Genomic DNA, 20,238 nt, shown 5'->3' with positions numbered 1-20,238 from the left:
CATAAATAGTAGACAGATAGGTGGCATTAAGCCTTCTTATTCAATATAAACTATATTAATTAAAATATGTGTGCGTGGAATGAAACAACAAATACGATGTTTCTAAACAAGTTTTAGTGATGTAAGAAAATAACAGCATTAAAGTCACTGCAAGAAGACGGCAAGAATGTGTCGTGCAGCGTCCAGCGGGAGAAAAAAGCACATTTTGGGGATTGGATTTTTGGAAGATGTGCGTTGATTAAGGAGGCGATTGTGAACTCACATGGAAAAAGTCTTATGATGATACGGGGCCCCTTAAATTCTGAAGAATTTATGGAAAGTGTCAAACTCAAACCCTAAAAATTTAATCATCTTTATAACATCATGAAAAATATAATTTCTAGTTAATTAAATAAATAAAGTTAAATAAGTAAATTGATATGGCATGTGGTTATAAAGAGCTAATGGATATTATAAGTTTTGGTTTTAGCTTTAGGATTGATTTCAAAGTAAGATTGGGCCAGTTAAACATTAAAAAGTGAGAAAAATAAAAAAAAATAACTTTGTTCTAGATGCCGTAGCACGTGCATGAGATGTCATGGTGCACGGGCCATAAGAACACAGGAATCCCCTCTCTGTACCACATATAAAATTAAAGTCATGAAATTGATAGAAAACAGAGGTGAAGCAAAAAAGGAACTACTAGGCTTGTGGAAACCTCTGGTAAGGCTTGAAGGATTGAAACCTTGGGATTTTTTTGGTATTTCTAAACACTAGAAGTAAGTTGTAATATTGCCCTTACTTAAACATAGTCATTTATCAACTTCAAGGAAATCAAGGAACTAAACCCAATAAGGATTATCAACTTTTTACAATTTGCAAATGGAAGAAAAAATTTTAACAATGGCATTGGGATAAGGTTTTCAACATTTAAAGTACTTCCACTCACATGTATTATGTTCAAAATCATAGTTTTAAATCAGTACGGAAGCATGTAAATTAAGAAAACCAAAGCATTTGTATAAAATCACCAAAACAATGAAAACTACAAAAAAATGGCACATGTGTCGCAACTAAGTGCTAGTGTACCGCAGCTCATAAGTCTCAGTACCATGCGCCACGGTATGAGGTGCCATGCGCTGCAATGCATTGCACAATATTTGACAACAAACTTTTGCTGCCATATGATAGCATTAGAAGCAAACTTTTAACACATCTCAAATCTTCACCTACGTCCGATTGATGTGGTTTTGGTGTCTACAGAGAGCTTTCTTCTAATGGCATAAGTTTCATACTCAAATTCATTTTATACAGAGAGTTAGACACCCATACCCATTTTCATCACTTTTTCACAAAAAAATTATCACAAGGGTGTCTTAACTTACATACAAGTGTCAAAAACCTACGCCAACCATCTGACCACACTCAATGAACCCTATAGGACTCGTGCAACATACCACAACCACATGAATACACATATAATACAAATACACCACTCAACCTTAAATTTCATAAAACATAAAGGGGAGGAGAACTTTGTACCAACCATCCATTTCATTTCAAAACATTTCAAAATACACATAACACTACTTGCACAAGTATTTTAGCCCTATACAAGATTTATAACTACAACTCATTGACTCAGGGAACAAAATACACAAGTTGTACACAATAATAATGCAAGTAGTTCAAAACAATGACAAATGATCTAGTTGGCAAATTAGCAATATTAAATACACATAAATCAATATAAAGAGACATATAATAGGATTTACATTATAATCCTATGCCTTAGCACGTTTCCCCCGACTTAGATCTGATGAGCTAAGCCTTAAAAATATTAAGAATTGAGGGGTAAGTTTAACAATTTAATAACCAAGTTCTACCTAATCTATACAATTGTATATCAATAAAAAAAACATATGCAAATGGCAAATAACACACATATAACTCATATGTGATGATTATAGCCACGATCACAACAATAACAACTATGCAACTGGGCATAAAACACATTTTATCATCATATTAATAGTTATGCACATTTTGGAGTCACAAAACTAATAACCATACACCCCTAACACATGTCAAACCATAATAATAACAATCATGTGGTTAGAGCTAAATACATGATAAAATGCCAGCCTTATATCCTTCTTTTACATTCAATATGAAACTGGTGGCTATTTAATGGTTACATCCATCACAAACCAACCTAGCCTTCCACTTACAAGGGGCTACCAGGCCAAGGTCAACTCACTCACTTGTATACTGTAGTTTTTCCTAATACTAACAACTATGAGATATCGTACCCCTAATCTAACCTCCTCGTGAACTGGTGGAGACTAGTTAGGTTCAAGTCCCTTATAGAATAAGTAGGATAGTCCTAAATCAACTATGGGACAAAGACTACCTCCTAATTCCAACAGTTGGTGCTTAAGCAAGCTTTCAATTCCAACGATAAGCTACCAATACCACGTGGGTTTGTCAGTCTACTCCTCTCCCTAAGCAAAACTCCTGCCAATAATCTTGCTATGTCATTTTGACACTCAATGTCAATCTACTCCTTTTCCTAAGCGAAACTCCTCACCCTATATCTTAACACTCAATGTCATTTTCACATAATTATGCACATTTTGACATTCAATGTCATTTAAACACAATTTATGCACATACACACACTCACACATTCATCACACTCTAAGCATCAAATATCACATTTTCTTCAATTTCACAATATCATGTCATTAATCTTAATCATTATGTTTAAACATGTAACATGCAAAGAGGTTTTCCATTTCCAAAACCACTTCCCAAACTCATCATATTGCCAAAGTTGCATAAATAGTTTTCACGTATCAAATAAGCTTAAAATAATAAATTTCAACAAATAGCTAATTAACATACAACTATAGATTTTCCTTGATTAATTATCTTAAATCTTTGAGAGGTCAAATGTTTATCCCTCATAATACTAACTTCCCAAGCTTCTTTCCAAGCTCAAATGGTTCCAACTTAATAGTCTACAATCGTTCCACAAGGTCATTGGTCAATATCCTCTTATGAGTAAATTTCTCAACAATTAACTTCACATCCTTATTCCATCAACACCCTAAATTCACTACCCATTGTAATCTCCTCACTTACTATTTCCTAATTAACTCACAATTTCAATTAATTAAGAGACTGACTTAAGGTAAAGACAAAGTTACCAAGGACACAAATAGGTTATAAACATGAGATCAAAAGTTTTCAAAGTTTAATCTATCTCAAAATTTTTACCATTGACAAATCAAAGTTTAAATATTATATAGAAGCATATGATCATTTAAAAGATCAATTTGCTTAAAATTAAAAAATAGTAGAATTTTGCAATTTCAAAGGCATGTGCCATAGCTTATTAGACTAGCATTGTGGCTTGTGAGTCTCTATGCTATGTACCGTGACTCATTACATAATGCGTCACGGCACATTACACATTTCATGACAACTTCAAGGGCAACTTTTGAAGCGCCTCATTTCTTTATCCAACATTCAATTAATGCGAACTAAGTGTCTATGAAAAAAATTTTCTAAGCTCTAACTCATGGCTTGGTTTCACACACAAATTATTACTCATTCAAAAATTAGACAATCATTTTCAAACTTGTACTTTTGCATTGCTTTTTATAAAACAAAGTGTCCAAACTGCATTTCTCAAGCCAAAAGCCATAAACACCACTCAAACTACATACAATAGATTGAAAATAAACCTATGCAATGCATTACAACACACATAACACTTATAAATCATATTTTCAATGCTCAACTCCTTAATATCAAACATAGAAGGGGGAGCTAAACCACACATTTCATCATATAATCCATAACAATCACATGTCATAATCATTTTTTACTTGCACTAGTATTTTAGCTCTACTCTAGATAACCTAAATCACATTTATACACCTTAAAGCCTAAAATACACTTTACACTTCACAAAAAAATTAATGCAAGTAAGTTCTAAATGAAATAGTTCTAGTTGGAAATATCAATTATCATATACACATGAATACTTAAAATAAAGGATGCTTACAAATAGGATGACAATCCTATGCCTCTAACAATTTTCCTTTATCAGATCCTCTTAAGATATTTCCTATAATATTAAAGATAGTGGAGTGAGTAGAATCACTCAGTAACTAAAGTCCAACTGAATCATACTAATGCATGTCAATTAATTTAAATGCAAGTGACAAATTGATAAGCAATTTCAAAATATGGACATGTTCAAGAGCATAATTTAACCTTTTCATTCTCATTAAGACATACACATGAGATCATGATCAATGTGGATTCATAAAATATGTTTCAAGAACATACCTTGACACTTTTATTTATAATGATACATACTCATAAGATATGAACTAAATTAATTCCATTTCACAAAGAACAAGGCTTTCACACTTGTTATTTCACTAAGGTCATAATATAATAATCATATACCCTTTTTCACTTTATGCATGATCACGCATCCCTCACATCATCCTTATTTCGCTAACATGAAACTGTGGGCTATCACATATTGGGTTCGTCTATACACAGAGACAACCCTAGCTAAAACACTTATGAGAGGTTACCCAGCTAAAGTTTCCCATCTCAATTGTAGATCATAATTTCTCCCATTTTTTCACATTATGGGGTGTCATTCTCCCTAGACTAGATTCCTCATTGAACCATGAATAGCTAGCTAGGTTCGAATCTCTTATTGAATCAATGGAATAGTCTCTTATTGAACAAGTGGGACAATATATATATAATAACCTAAGCAAACCATTAAGTTCTGATAGAAGCCTTACCACGTGGATTAAATTATCTACTTCTCTTCTTAGGCAAACTCTCACCTCTCAAGATCATGCGATACATATTCATGCAATAACTCACAATATGCAAGCTTTTCACTAATCAACATGCTCAATGATTTCATTGTACCCATATTTCACATATTCACAATTTGTCAAGGAAATTTCATATTAAAACATAATCATTAAACTTCTAAAGCACACAATCATAGAAGTCCACAAACACATAGTTATTGAACTTTACATGTCATAAAATCATTGAACTTCGTTATAAAATTTCATCATTGAACTTCATAACACATATATCATTGAGTTCAAAGGAAACATGTCATTGAACTCCTCTATTACATATTTATATCATTGCACTCTATATCACGAACATACATAAAACTCACGAAAACACAATTTTCATTGAATTTTTCACTTACCAAATCATTAAACTTCATTAACTAATCACCTTATAATGGGTTTTTAAACAATTCATGCCACATTTGCATTTCATTTAATTTCACACATATCAAATATCAAAATCAATCAATAAATCAATTAACACATGAAAATATAAGGTAGAATTCTCTCAATTACCTTGAACCTTTTAGAATTCAAAGGTTTCACCTCTCAAATACTCACTCTTAAAGCTTTCAAGAAGCTTAAATGGTACTAAAGTGATTACTCTACAAACATGTACAATATAATTCATTAATATCCATTCTTGGGCTAATTTTTCACTATTAACTCAACACTTCTTCACTCTTAAGATTCATTATTTACTCATATATACACACACACATATACACACATACTTATAGGGCATCTTAGCTTCCTCTAACCCACATTAACTTCATTGAACTCTTATATAGCAATAAATGGAGCCAGATTGTCCTAACTAACTTATTTATGGTAGAATTTTGGGTATTAAATTTTCCCCAACTATCAATCATCATAAAAATCTTTGTTCTTTAAGTATTCTTTTTGCATAGAAGAACACAACCGTTGTTGCAAAAACCTGGATTTTAGTAGTAGGCAGTATCCCCTCTTAGTTTTGAGTAGGTGGAACCATTCTATTTTAGTTCTTCTCCACATTCTTACCGGCAAGAATTTGCCTATGATTTTTTCAACTGATATTTTGATATAGAAAGATCTCCTTATTTCTTCACCGCAGATTCTCGCGTCATTTTCTTGAAAAGATATTAGATCACCGTGGGAAACTTTCATAAATACTAGGTTTCATTAACTTAATTTACTCCCATCAACTATTTAAGTTAATGGGTTCAGACTTATAACCTTTATGGATCAAAAATCATTATTCTCAACCAAACCACCCTAACTTCCAACATCAAGGAAATGGAAGAAGTAGGTAGATTTAAGATTAGGAATCTTGCCTCTATTGTTTGAAGGCTTCAAAACACTCTAAAACCTTAAACCTCCCAAGCCCTACCACAGCTCTTCAGTTGCTCCTTCATTTTCTCTTTATTTCCTCTCCTTTTTCTGCTTCATTTCATGATTTTATTATAATAGAAAAGTAGCCATGCATCATGACAGATGCATAATCTATAACAGTACATAGCACAAAAAATTCCTACTCTAGACATATTAGCACATACATACTGCGGTGACCTATCCACAAGCTGCGACGTATGACACAAAACCTTTTCGTTCTATTGTCTTCCTCTTTTCACATTTGGGTAACTTGACTTCACTTCAGACTCGTATTTTAGGCTAAAATTATAATCAAACATGCTCATTAGACTTTTCTAGCTACACACTCACTAATAAACTTAATTACTCTAACCAAGCTTAATTAATCAAGTTTAAAATTTAAGGATGTTGCACCCATCATATCCAATGAGTTTACTAAGGTCCATTAACCCACATTATCCCTAATAAGTCACTAAACTATCGTTAATGAGTACTAAATACTCTCAACAACCTTATTTATTTCAAAATTTGGATATTAATGGCTCCCAACTACTAACTACTCACAAAACTATTAATGTTGGGTTTAAATACTTTAAACAACTCCTATTATATCCATTTTAACCAATGATTTCAGACCCATAGCTCATAGGGACCAAAAATTACTATTAACACTTAAACCGTAACTTAACTCTTAATAAAAATGGAAGGAAAGGAGAAGAGATAGGATTAATAATCTTACCTTAAGTGTTGAAAAGTTTTAAAATATCACCAATAGTCTCAATGTGCCTTAGTAGAGCTAAGGCATGCCCTAGTAGACACAAACTAACTTAAGCAAGATTTTGGCCATGCACCGCGGCGCATGCAACTTTTTACTATGGTGCTTAGCACAAGAAGTTTTAGTTCACATTAATTTCCTCTATATGCCGCGGTAGGCGTTCCTCACATGATGACATGTGGCACAGAGGACTTTTCTTTAAATTTTCCTCTTCTTTATTTATGCGGATGGCTCGACTTCACTTCAAACCTGCATTTAAGGTTAAAATCACAATGAAACATGCCTATTAGACTCCTCTAGTCACACACCTCATTACTTTACTAATTATCTTCATTAAGCTTAATTAACTAGGTTTAGATATCCAGATGTTACATAAGTTTCCTAAGCTTAAATCTCCCTTCTCTCTTGCATTTTCTTAATGTTGAGAGTTAGAGTTTATTTGAGAAAGATGATTTTTGATTTATAAAGGCTATAGATCCAAACCCATTAACCTAAATAGAGGTAATGAAAGTTGTTAAGGTTAGTTAAACCTAGCATTCATGACTTTGCATTTTTTATTGTTGGGAGTCATAAATACCTAAAATTCCACCGTTAATGAGGTAGTTAGAGTAATGTGGCTCTATTTTTAGTTATTTAAGAGTTCAATGAAGTTAAAGGAAATTAAAGGAAGATAATAAATCCTATAAGTCCCTTTGTAATTGAGGAGATTGAATTTTGAGAGTGTTGAAATGTTGAACTAAGTGTTGAAAATTATTCTAAAAGAGAATATTGATAATTGTGTCATGATTCATTGTAGATCAACTATCTATTGGCAACATTTGAGTTTTATGAAAGCTTTAGAAGTAGATAATTGAGGGGTAAAGCTTTGATCTTTGAAAGGTTTTGTAACATCTCCCTTGTCTAATCACAATTAAAATCATATTCTAAAGTAATCAAGGGATTAACCCATAAAGAAATAACCATGTTTATAACTAGATATAATGGGATCCCAAGTTTTCATCATTTAAAATAAGTCAAAACCATTCACTAAACCTTTAATCAAAGTAAATTAATATTTTGGAAGCATGAAATATCTCGGAGGAGTGAAATAAGTTAAAATAATTTGAAAAACCTGACTCTCTATGCTACGCGCTGTGATGTGTTGCATGTTTATGACAACATTTTTGTTGTCATTTGACAGCAAATCCAAGCAACTTCTGTGCATGCCTCATTTCCCCATTTGACATCCGAATGAGATGATCTAGATATTTATGAAAAGCTTTTTTCATAAACTAGTTAATAACACAGGTTTTGTTTTCAAATTAAATTATACTAGGAAGTTAGATATCCAAACATATTTTCATCACTTTTTACAATTTTCACAACAAAAGGGTGTCTAGAACCTCATACAAGTGCCAAAAGCTATTTCTAACACTTAAACTATATTCATTATACCTAGGACTACCTATACAACACACCATATGCACATATACACCATTATATCAAATTTTCATCCCTCAACCCCTTTAATACCAAAAACAATAAAGGGAGCTTTCAACATTGCATTTCATCAAAAATCATCCATATCATGTTTAAAACAACCTTACTACACTTATACTAGTATTCTGGCCCTATTAACATTTATAATTTTTTGTAAACAACATCTCAAGGCCCATAATACATTTTAAACTTCATAAACAATTATATAGTGTAAGTGTAAACAAAATGCATCCCACAATCTTATCTATACATGTTCAAATTATCTTAGATGATTTTTTTACTATCTTCTCCTTAACCATGTCCACTTTTTCTTATATATGCTCATATGAACTTTACCTTTTCGTGCATGCCTATAAATCTATATCAACATTTTCATCTTTGGTATTTCAACTTTATACTCTTGCTACCTTGTTAAATGTCAACATTCACTATCATGCAACATAGTTGGTCTTATAATAATTTGATAAAACTTTTCTTTAAACTTTATAAGTACCTTTAGATAACAAATATAACTTCTGTAGCCTTTGTCCATTTAAATCACCAATCTTGTATCATATATACAACATTTCTATCAATTTCACCATCATTTTAAATTTAAATAATGCTCTCAAAGATCTAAACTTTTTTACTTGTGATATGATCTGATCTCTTAATCTCACTTCTCAATTACTATTAATTGATATCTCATGAAAATTGTAATGCATATATTCTATCTACTATTCAAATGGAAACGTACCCTTTGATTCAAAGGTAACTCAAGTTTGAAAGTTAATTAATAGTTAAAACGTATAAAACTTTCTTGAACTTTAAGACAGTTACATATGACCTCTACCTTTTCACATTTAAAATCAATCCTCTTAACCTTTAATTTTTCTTTTTAAAACCCATATCGTTAATTAATTTTCATTTTATTAATAGAGTTATTGTCATATCATATTAATGCAATACACATGGCACATTATATAAAAAATATTTTTATCATTTTTAACACAATTTAAAGAGGGGAAAAATTATAATTTTTATTTTTAACACACATGTTAATGCTCTCATGTTTTAAATTGAGCGACATTATTCTTATTATTTATGAGTAACACAATTGAAGAGAAAAATTATAATTTTATTATTCATTTATCAATTAAAATAGTCTTTTATATGAAACAAATGAAAATAAAAATATCTAAAAGCTATCATTGATAAAAATTATATCAACAAAAATTTATTTTTTAATACAACAAATGATATTTTTCAAGTTGTTTTTAACAAAATTGTTACATATCACCAATAACTAAAAAAATATTCTAAAGTAACACATATTTCATTTGTAACATACCAGTAACATATTTTTTATATTTGAATAAGGGATGAAAACTTCATTCAAAGGAGAAAATAACAGCCACAAAAAATAAGAGTTTGAAAAAAAAATAAACAAAGCAGATAACAAAATTTATATGACTCTTATAAATGACAGCTTTTAGATATTTTTATTTTCATTTATTTAATATAAAATATTATTTTAATTGACAAAGAATAATAAAATTATATTTTTTTTCTCTTAATGTGTTGCACGTGAATAATAAAAAAATATTTTCCATGTGTATTGCATTAATATAACATGGCAGCAACTATATTAATAAAATAATAATTAATTAATAGTATGGGATTTTTAAAAATAAAATTAAAGGTTAGGAAGGTTAATTTTAAATGTTGAAAGGTAAGAAGTGTCATATGCAATTGTTTCAAAATTTAAAAGAGTTTTATACATTTTAGCTTTAATTAATCTCTTTTAATTTAATAATAAGAACTATATTTGTAAAAGCATGTAAGTGGAGATTTTTTCTTGAATATCTAAAACCAATTTAAATAAGTAAGGATTGAAAAATGATTCCTAATGTAAGCCAGTAGAAAGTCCTTTGTGTAAAACAATAATAATTTTCCCTTGAGTAATGGTATTTTGCAATAAAAATTTACTTGAAAAACTAAATATAAAAATGTATAGTTTTTATGATAATGTAACAAAAGATATAGAGTAATATATACTCCATTTAAATTACAATATAGAACATCTTCAAAAAACTTTGCTTGATCTAAAATATAAAATATTAAATAACTTTTATAATTATTTTTTAACTATATTCTTACTTTAGTTATTACACTTTTTGAAAAAATGATATGTTAGAATGTTAATTATCATTATCAAAACAAATTTATATAGAGTATTTAATAAGAATTTAATTATATATATATATATTAAAAAAATTAAAGTTTTAATGAATATTTTTTAAAAAGTATAAATTAATTATTAATATTTTATTTTTTTTGCTCTAAAAATTATAGTCAACATGTTCAAGCCACTTAATGCGTGTGAATTGTGGCAACTACCAGCGTCTTTTTTTCAATAAAATCAATTACTTTTTCTTTTTTTCTTTTTTTAATGGCATTGCTAAGAAAACCGTGTGAAAGCTTCTTGTTTAAAGTTTAAACCCTTTTCAATCGCTTCGCAAAATCGAGGCCTCTTTTACGCATTTAAACGACAGACCGGATGGTTGATGCCAAATGCCAACACAAACGGAGAGAGGCCTTTCCTGAACATTTATAGAGCAGGGGAATCAAAAAAATAGCGTTGTATGTGTCCCAACGTGCAATATTTATAACAGTAGATAAATTATGTAGTACTCTCTTTTTTAAATTATAAAATATTTTTTAATAAAATCTCACATGTCAATAAATAATTTTAAATACATTTGACAACTTTTAATTTTAAAAAATATATAAATTTTTTAAAATATTTTTCATTTAATATATTTAAAAAAGATGAAAATTAAATTAGAGAGAGAAAGAATATTATTAGAAGAAATCTATTTAATAAAATCTTGACTTTTTAAAAGTATTTTATATTTTAAAATATTAAATTATGTTTTATAATTTAAAATGGAGGGAGTAGTAATTATCTTAACGCTGTTTTTTTGCCACAAGTTATCTCATGAGTTTGGCTGGCATTATATATAACTTTGATGCATATTTTTAAAATTAAAGTATTTCAAACGGAGGACATTTAAATTAAAAAATTAAATTTATATTGAAATATAAAATAAGTATTTTAATGATATGCATTGATCTTGCTCTTAATTAATCCACGTGTCATGTTCTCTTCAAAAATTAGAGGTTTAAAATAAACTGAAGGAGGCGGCAGGCGCAGTCCATTCAGAACTCATAAGAATTATAAAATTCAGGTCAAACGTCAAAGGATCTCGTCTCATGCTTTCCCACAAACTCCATCCATTGCTTTATTTATTTATTTATTCATTCGTTTTAGACTTTTTCTATTTTCAATTAAAGATTATCATTTCTGGTTCTAATTTCTTGGATATACATAATAATTTTAGCTTTTTTAGATATTTTAAAATTGCATATTATGTATATTATTTTCAATAAAAGTAAGTCAATTAAATAGTGAATAGAGTACTTGTTTTTGGCAAAAAATAAAATATTTTTTATTTATTAATACAATACTTGATGATAAAATATGAACCCATACGATATTTTTTTTATTTAGGAGTAGAATAATAAAATCATAAAATGAATTATGGATTTTGTATTATTTCATTGATATGAATCTCCCATTATTTAATTTAAACTTCTTATTAAATGGAGTGTATATAATGACGAATAAAACACCTACAAATCCTGGTGATATTGTGATGCTAACAGTGTTTTCAGAATCGGACCGGACATTGAACCGAAAAAGTCAGCGGTTCACGGTTCGCATGATTCAACCGGTTGGACCAATGGTCCAACCGGTGACGTAATAATTAAATGAAAAAAAAAATATATATATATATATAATAATTTAAATATAAGAAATACATATGAAATTATTATTTAACTTAAAAAACTTAAATATTTTAAGTTTATCACGACTTAACAAGCTATATGATACATTATAATATCAAATGATTAAAAAAATTAGTCATTTTTTAAAAAAATTTGATAAAAATAAAAAAAAATTTTGAACAGTCTGGTTTTTGAAAATCGGATCCGGTTCCCGGTCCGACCGCCGGTTCGAAACGGCTCAACTCTGAAAACGGTTTTTTCCTTTGAACCAAACCGGAAACCAGACCGGTCGACGGTCCGACCGGCCGGTCCGGTCCAGTTTTCAAAACAGTGGATGCTAATGAAGATCAAGTTATCCTTTCTTCAAATCCTTACTTCTGGAAGATGAATCCAGATTTAATAAATCAAGATTCTCTTAATGTTTTAAATGAATTAGAGGAGTCAATTTGAAAAGAATGAATGAAGAGACTAAAATTCATTTGATTTTCTTTTTCTCTTATACTCCCTCCATTTAAAACTGTAAGGCATGTTTTAAAATGTTGAATATTAAAAAATATAAGATATTTTTAATCTTTTAAGATGTAATCATTGTTTTTTTAAGTGTCCCTATTAAATAATTATTTTATATTTATTTTAGGGTGAAACAATCTATTAAATAGAGATAAAAATTGAAAGATATGATTAGTTTAAAAATAAATAATTATTTTATTAAAGAGTAAGATTTAATTAAAAATGTTGTATATTTTTTTAACAGAGAGAATATTAATTTGTGATGAATTGCCATTTTGTGCAATGATTATGATCTATGAAATTTTAATGTCATGAGATTCGTCATCGGAGACAGTTGGAAGCACTTAAGCAGTACCAATTACGGCTCATGCGTTGCAAATTCACAAAGTAAAAACTATATTAGGATTTAAGATGGTGATGAGGTGATATGAATCATTAGTTTTCATTACAAAAAAGGCTATAAAGAAAATAACAATAATAAGAGATTTTTAATGACAATAAAAGGGAGTAGCTAGTTCTTCATCCACGTTTTTTTCTCCAACAAGATTTGAATTCAAAATCCTTATAATTTAGTTTCAATAACTTCTTAAATTGATTTAAAATGTAAGTTATCATTTATATCCTTCCGCTGTTGTAAATTAGATCCATAGTCACTTCAGAACTACAGTGAATAAATATCTAAGATAATTCACTGTTGGCTTGAGAAATTGTAAAGCTTATTAATAGTATTTCAATTTTTTAAAAAAGAAAATTTTGTCTGTTCACCTCAATTTAAAATAGGGTATTTATGGACTAGGTTTGATAAACGGGGATATTTGCAGGGGCCATTTATATTGGTTATTTGTTTCCTTTATTGTTTTTAATCTTTTGTTGTTTAGATATTGGGTTGCATGGCTTCTATTCTTTTTTAACAAAACACTTTGGTTTTTTAAAAAATATACAAATATTGCTTTTTGATTATGTAAGATACAAATTCTAAAACAAAACATACATTTTAGTTTTATGATTTGCATGAATATAATGATTTATATCTATATTTGAGTATAAATAAGAAAATAAAATTTAGGCTAAAGCGTACTTTTATATCTCTAACTTTATATAAAGTTTAAACTTAATCCTTTAATTTTAAAAAGTATTTAGTCTTTAATTTTAACATTGTTAATTTTAAGTGATTATTTTTGTGCCAATTATTATTATTTTAAAAAAATTAAATTAAATATATCAACATTTGAGAAGATTTTGTCAAAATTTAAAATTTTAATATATAAATATTTTGTGATAAAATTAACAATGTTAAGGTTAAAAGACTAAAAAAAATACTTTATAAAATTAAGAGATTAAAATGAAACCTTATATAAAGTTAAAAGATAAATATACTTCCTTCATTCAAAAATATAAGGCATTTTTTTAGGAGTTGAATGTTTAAAAATGTAAGATATTTTTAATTTTTTGAGATGTAATTATTACTTTTTTTTAAAAGTGCCCCTTTTAATAATGAGTTTATATTTATTATTAGGTGTTTAATATGAATAAATATGAAAAGATAGGGTTAATTTAAAAGTAGGTAACTACTTTATTGAGGGATGAGATTCGGTTAAAAATGCTTTACATTTTTAAATGAAGGAAATATACTTTAACCTAAAATTTAAAATAAATCAATTTTTTGTATCAAAAACCAAGTTGTTGTTCACTTATATCTTCTAATCATTAAAATCATTCCCATGACATATATTGTACAAGGAATAAAATGTATTGTTTGTTTGCGAACAACAAATTATCAGGCATATTAAAGACGCTAAATCTCAATTGATAACAAAAAAAAATCCCGAGCTCCCTTACCACAATTTACCAATTTAAAAGATATGTAAGATTTAGTGGAACAAGTGTTTTGATTATTACTAAAATGTAAAACGATTACAAATCTAAATTGAAAATAAAACTAATTGACAAACCTAAAAACTATAGGTGTAGAATGCAAGTCTTTTGACTATTGACTGTTGTCCTCTTTTGCACTTTGGTGCTCTATTTACGGCGACAGATTGATGGCAACATCTCCCTTAAAACCTAGAATATTTCTCTAAAAAATCAAAAATCTCATAAGACTCATGGTATGGTTTTTACTCACTGTCTCCCATTTTTGGTAACCAGTTTGTCTCATCAAGATACTTGGGCACAATGATGTTTCTCTCATGAGATCTAGATCATTTGAGATCGTGTCTTTATGTACTAACAGTCCAAGGTTTGCAACTGGCAGAATTTCGGCATGCTCATCCAATCGTGGCTTTTCATTGAGCTTGAGGCTGTCCCTTTGTTCAAATTGTTGATTAGGCTTGACCCTTCAATCATTTAGCCCATATGATTTTATGACCTACCAAATGTTTTGATGAGCAACATTTTACATTTAGCCCAAACACATCATACTTTTTATTGTTACGTTTTTCTTTGTTAAGAAAATGCTATTACTTTTTTTAAAATTCATCACCAAAAACATCAATGATCATATTGTTCAAAATATTGTTAATCTTTGTAAAATCATCAAGTTAATATTTATTTTAGGTACATTTTAAATATTAACCTGATCTAACCTGAAAATTTATTTAATAAATTACATTTATTAATCTGTGAAGGGAAACTATTTTCAATAATGTTATATTTATCAAGTTTTTTTTAATCAATTAGTGAATCACGCTATTGTTATTTTGAGAATTGCAATTTGCAAATCATGAGGTAAGAGTTGTAAACTTCTAAACCAATTTATTAAAAGACGTTTTTATTTTAGATTTTCAAATCTCTTGATCTCTATTTAAATTTAATTCAATGTTTTGATTTCATTTTCCTAATCCTATAATTCTAATTATCCATCTTATTTTAAAGTGAAGTTCTTCTCTCCCCTTTTCTTTAGAGTTGACGTCTAATTTTATTTTTGTATTTTCTTTAGAGTATTGGGCACTTTATACTTTTAATTGGGACAATTTTAATTCTAAATTATTTTTTTGAAGAGTAAAAACCCCTCTGTTAAGGAACCATTAACTCTGTCATTACATGCTAACGTGACATATCCGTGGGGCCTATGCACAGTGATAGGTAAGATGATGGTCATATTCTTTGGTGTTAATTTGCTCTTGAAATCTTTTTTTAAGAGTGCTGATAACTTTAAAATCTTTTTTTAAAAGCATTGAGTACTTTAAAGTCTTATTAAAATAAAATTTAATAAATATTTTCATATATAACTATTTAAATATTATTATTTATAAATATTTATTCAAAATTTATTAGTTATTTTTTAAATATTAACAACTCAAACTAACATTTTATAAATTTATAAATGACTTCTCATTTTTTATATATCAATCTTCAATTTTTTTTTCAAGACAGTACTCAAATTATTACATTTTTTGTGCATGTCAGAACTTACTGATATTTTTAATATTGGTTAATTTCTTTAATTTTTTAGTCAACTAATGATTTCTCTTCAAAATATTATACCATCCAAATTTAATACTCTCTGTACATTGTAATATTAGAAGTAAAATTAGAAATATGACACTTAGGACCAACAAAATGATAATAAAAATTAGAAATATCACAATCAAGACCAACAAAATGATAACAAAAATATTTATTTAAAAGATATATTTTATTCTATTAATGTGCTACAAAAAAAGTTACTTAATAAAAAAAATTCCTTTCATTAATTTAGAGGTTCGTTCCCTTTATTTTTAATACAAAATTATAAAATATTAAATTGGGTAGTATAATGTTTTAAATAATAATACTTATTAAATATTAAATGCTTAATATTTTAATAATATTTATTAAATTTTATTTTAATAAGACTTCAGGATACCCATTGCTTTTAAAAAAAATTTTAAGGTGCTCAACACTCTAGAAAAAAAAGTTTAGGAATAAATTAGCACTAAAGAATATGGTCAAAGTTTAACTCATCACTATGTGTGGGTCCATCACATCAGCATATAATAGCAAAGTTAACGATTCATTAATGGAGAAATTTTTAGCTCCTCGAAAAAATAATTTAAGAATAAAATTACCCTACTTAAGAATGTAATGTACCCGTTACTTTTAAAAGATAAGTATAAAAATAAAATTATACCTTAACTCTTTTCTTTATTCCCTTTAAATAAAATATACGTGGTCTAAATTCTAATATTTCATTAAATTATTATCCATACGCTCTAGAGTTGTAGGCGGATTTGTCTGATACTCCTAATAATATCATGTCTTAAATTGATCATTGTTGCCTTGAAGTAATTTTTTTGGGAAAAATTTAACAGAATAACATGTAAATAAGTGATAATTTTTTAGAATTATTAACAACTTATTTTACTTTTTAATAAATTAATTTTACAAAATATTCAATTAACAATTAACAATATAACTGGTTAAAGTGTAAAGCCATTTTGGTAGTGTACACGAAATTTAAAGGAGAATGGGGCAACAGAGCGGCTTGGGAAAAAAAATTAGAGATTGAAATTTCCAAGCAAAACTCAGAGAGAGAGCCATTTGGCGTTGCCTTTCCTTCTAGAATTTGACCAAGTCTTTTGGACGGCTATTCTATTTGATAATATTAAATAATTCTTTCTTTTTTTGGACGAAACAATTTGTCTTTATTTTACTTAAATGAATTCAATTTGGTAGACAACAAGTAACCTTCCTATTTTGAGGGAGAATAATCTTTTTGTCATATTTATAAAACTATATCATTGATTTTTTGTCATAGATTTTCTGATTTATTCTCTTTAAATGTTAATGAGAAAAAATATGTTATTAAAGTGCATATATATTTTTGATCAAATTGAAGTATACATATTTAATAACTGCAAATTTAATTTTTTTTATATTTTTAGACAAGTTAAAGTTAATAAATTTTAATATTTTTATTAATTTTGATATTAAAAAAACGGTGAAAGTAATTTATCAATAGGATGGGAAGGAGAAGATTTTATAACATGGAGTTGGCCAACAAATAGAGAGAATTAGAAACCGAGACCAAATAATGAAATTAATTACATAAAGATCTTTAATTTCTGAAATCATTCCTAAGGTCTTTGGTCCTTTTATGAAACTGAGACGTGTAATAAAATTTGGGACTGATAATTTCAAATTTCAATTTTGTGACTATTAAATTGTTGAACAAACGAGAGATTCTGAAATTGAGTGCTGAATTTGAAAGATACTTTTCAATTTTATTTATGTGACATTTTTTTTAAAAAAATTGGTACAGTAAGTTTTTGAATTAATGGCACATCGCAAAATTGAGAGCTAAATTTGGGAGTGACACTAATACTGTGTGTGTGGCTATTAAATTAATGTTCTAAAAATGGGTTCGGTCTGCTAACCATAAAGGGCAGCAAGTCACGATTCTTATAATTTATTTAGTTAACACAATAATAGTATAGATGACATAATAATTAAATAAAAAATAATATTTATATGTAAGAATATAAATAAAATACTAACAATATTATTCTTGATTTAGAGTTGTTGGGTCAAAACATACTTTTTTTATTCTATTTATAACTCATTTTTAATATATTTTATTAGAATTAAAAAGACTTTAAATCTCATAAACTTTATCTAAAAATTTAATAAGTTCTTGATTTTACCCCTTATTAAATAAATATACATATTTTAATAATATATTTTTTCTCTTCAATATTCAATGAAGGATAAAAGAAGAAATTTATAATAAAAATTTAATGATGTGACTTATAAATAGGATAAAAAAATCTTCTCTTTTTGCCCTATAAATATGATCTAAGAGAGTGTTAAGTTTTAATTTTCTCATTTTTTTCATATATATATACATATTATTTATTTTATTTGTCCTTTTAAAACACGCAAGTTTTCAATTTTCTCTATGCTTTCATTCATAAAATGCTAATAAACAAATTATGCACTTAAAATTTTATTATAATAACTTAGAGGCAAGTTGACATTAATATTTTTAAATCAAATAAAAATTTTATTATCAAAGTAAAAGTAAAAAAGGAAAAAACAGTCCGATTGTTTTGTATTTCAGGTTGATCCCTGTTATATCGAAGTTATCCAAAATGAGCTAATGAGTCAGAGTAAACTGCTTTTGCATTCAGGCGGTGGTTCAACCAATTCAATTGGTCGCTGGGGTCTTAAAACATACTTAAACAATGAAAAGCATTTTTGGTCACAGCACACACGTACATGAGAAGAACCCAAGGTCCTTAGCAATAATTTAAGAATTAAAATAGAAGTCATTATGAATAACTAACTTTATTATTTGGTCAGTGTTTATAATTCTCTCATGTATGCAAGTTCACTGATGAGGATAAACCCTTGTGTCACTTCGGAATATGGAGAGTTGTAATATATTCTATTATTGTCTCACACGTTTTTTCCTCAAGGATTTTCAAGAATGATAAGACTCGAAGAATTATTACCAGTATATTCTTCATTAATCTACTTTTTTTTTTTAAAAAAAATCACATTCAGCATAAAGTTTGACCCATGTCGTAGATATTTATTCTCACTCTAAAAAAAGAGGATTAATAAATATTCTAAACTCTAAATTATTGTACAAATAACATTTTAAATTTTGTACTTCAAAATATTATTCTCACTAATATAGCATTCATTTTGACCCTTAAAAATAATGATTCTTGAATTTAACAGTGAGGTTTCAAGATGTTTTGAATGTTGGTGGGTTTGTATCGTCTCGAAAAAGTTTTGGGATGGGATTTGGAAGATAAAAATGTTGCCAAAGGTAAATCATTTTATTTGGAGAATTGTTAATAATTCTCTTGCTACTAAAGATGATTTGTTTTTTTTTTTAAATGTGCAAGTAGACTTGTATGTGATATATGTAATGTTGAGATTGAAACTGTTGAGCACATGAGATTTTTGTCTTTGGGTTAAAGGATGTTGGTTTGGATCCCCTGCTGCTGTCAAAATAAAAGCACAAAACAAGTAAAGAACAACCAATGAAAGGAAGAAACGCTTCAACCAATACCCTCCTTCATCAGGTTGATTGGTTTATTTTTTGATAGGTACAAGCTAATTCAGATTTAACAGTGTCAATTATTGGTCGAAATGGAGACGATATTGAATCTCTTGATTAAAGATTGAGACGGCAATATTGTTTGGTAAACGGGCTCACATGGATGTTGAATTATATATTGCCTCGTCCGCTCGAAACAAGTGGCGTAACATTCGGGTGACCTTTCTACTAAATGGGGCCTTCTTTTTATTTTATTTTGTTTTAGATAGAGCTCTGGTTGTGGGCACCTCTGCTTCTTCCTTCGCTGAGAAGTGTGAAGCCCGTCTTTGGAAAGTGGAAAATAACGTAAGAGTCACATGGATCGGGGAAACAATTATACTTGCTCGGCTTGGAAATAAAATATAAGACATTTT

Source organism: Prosopis cineraria, unplaced genomic scaffold (genome assembly GCF_029017545.1).
Source record: "Prosopis cineraria cultivar Desert tree isolate PC_DT_omini unplaced genomic scaffold, ASM2901754v1 PC1, whole genome shotgun sequence".
NCBI classification, from domain to species: Eukaryota; Viridiplantae; Streptophyta; class Magnoliopsida; order Fabales; family Fabaceae; genus Prosopis; species Prosopis cineraria.
This window is presented reverse-complemented; position numbering follows the sequence as displayed.